The following is a 1,518-nucleotide window of genomic DNA, read 5'->3' as shown; positions in this document are numbered from 1 at the left end:
TATCTTTCCCTCTTTTCTCAACTAACTAATTGATTTTTTGTTTGTTTCTCATCTTATTCAAAACTACCTAACTAACTCTCTCTCTAATTTTCGAAAATCTCTTCCCTCTTTTTCAAAAATTCTTTTTAATTAATTAATTGTTTAATTGTTTAATTTTAATTTTATTTCATTTTAAAAAATCACTAACTCTTTTTCAAAAATTTTTTTCGAAAACTTCCCCCTCTATCTTCTTCTATTTATTTATTTATTTACTAACATCTCTTCCTCACTCACCAAAAATCCGAACCCCCTCTCTCTCTCTGAGTTCAGATTTTCTCTTCTTCTTTTCTTCTACTCTTCTTTTCTTCTTCTACTTACATAAGGGAACCTCTATACCTGGGCAAAAAGGATCCCTATTATTATTATTTTTCTGTTCCCTCTTTTTTATATGAGCAGGAGCAAGGACAAGAACATTCTTGTTGAAGCAGATCCAGAACCTGAAAGGACTCTGAAGAGGAAACTAAGAGAAGCTAAATTACAAAAATCCAGCAAGCACCTTTCAAAAATTTTCGAACAGGAAGAGGAGATGGCAGCCGAAAATAATAATAATGCAAGGAAGATGCTTGGTGACTTTACTGCACCAAAATCCAATTTACATGGAAGAAGCATCTCCATTCCTGCCATTGGAGCAAACAATTTTGAGCTGAAACCTCAATTAGTTTCTCTGATGCAGCAGAACTACAAGTTTCATGGACTTCCATCTGAAGATCCTTTTCAGTTCTTAACTGAATTCTTGCAGATATGTGATACTGTTAAGACTAATGGAGTAAATCCTGAAGTCTACAGGCTCATGCTTTTCCCTTTTGCTGTAAGAGACAGAGCTAGAATCTGGTTGGACTCTCAACCTATAGATAGCCTGAACTCTTGGGATAAGCTGGTCACGGCTTTCTTAGCCAAGTTCTTTCCTCCTCAAAAGCTTAGCAAGCTTAGAGTGGATGTTCAAACCATTAGACAGAAGGAAGGTGAATCCTTCTATGAAGCTTGGGAGAGATACAAGCAACTGACCAAAAAGTGTCCTTCTGACATGCTTTCAGAATAGACCATCCTGGATATATTCTATGATGGTTTATCTGAGCTATCAAAGATGTCATTGGATACTTCTGCAGGTGGATCCATTCACCTAAAGAAAACGCCTGCAGAAGCTCAAGAACTCATTAACATGGTTGCTAATAACCAGTTCATGTACACTTCTGAGAGGAATCCTGTGAGTAATGGGACGCCTCAGAAGAAGGGAGTTCTTGAAATTGATACTCTGAATGCCATATTGGCTTAGAATAAAATATTGACTCAGCAAGTCAATATGATTTCTCAGAGTCTGAATGGAATGCAAGCTGCATCCAACAGTACTCAAGAGGCATCTTCTGAAGAAGAAGCTTATGATCCTGAAAACCCTGCAATAGTAGAGGTGAATTATATGGGTGAACCTTATGGAAACACCTATAACCCCTCATGGAGAAATCATCCAAATCTCTCATGGAA

General features: G+C 37.0%; 1 non-coding gene across 1 annotated transcript; it reads right to left on the bottom strand.

Annotated features, from left to right (window-relative positions):
- Window positions 1-961: 961 nt before the first annotated feature.
- On the bottom strand, window positions 962-1,069 carry LOC112773930 (small nucleolar RNA R71). The gene has a single exon (XR_003188450.1). It is a non-coding gene; the product is annotated as a small nucleolar RNA R71 (small nucleolar RNA).
- Window positions 1,070-1,518: the final 449 nt, after the last annotated feature.

The sequence above is a fragment of the Arachis hypogaea genome, chromosome 18 (genome assembly GCF_003086295.3).
Source record: "Arachis hypogaea cultivar Tifrunner chromosome 18, arahy.Tifrunner.gnm2.J5K5, whole genome shotgun sequence".
NCBI classification, from domain to species: domain Eukaryota; kingdom Viridiplantae; phylum Streptophyta; class Magnoliopsida; order Fabales; family Fabaceae; genus Arachis; species Arachis hypogaea.
This window is presented reverse-complemented; position numbering and strand designations above follow the sequence as displayed.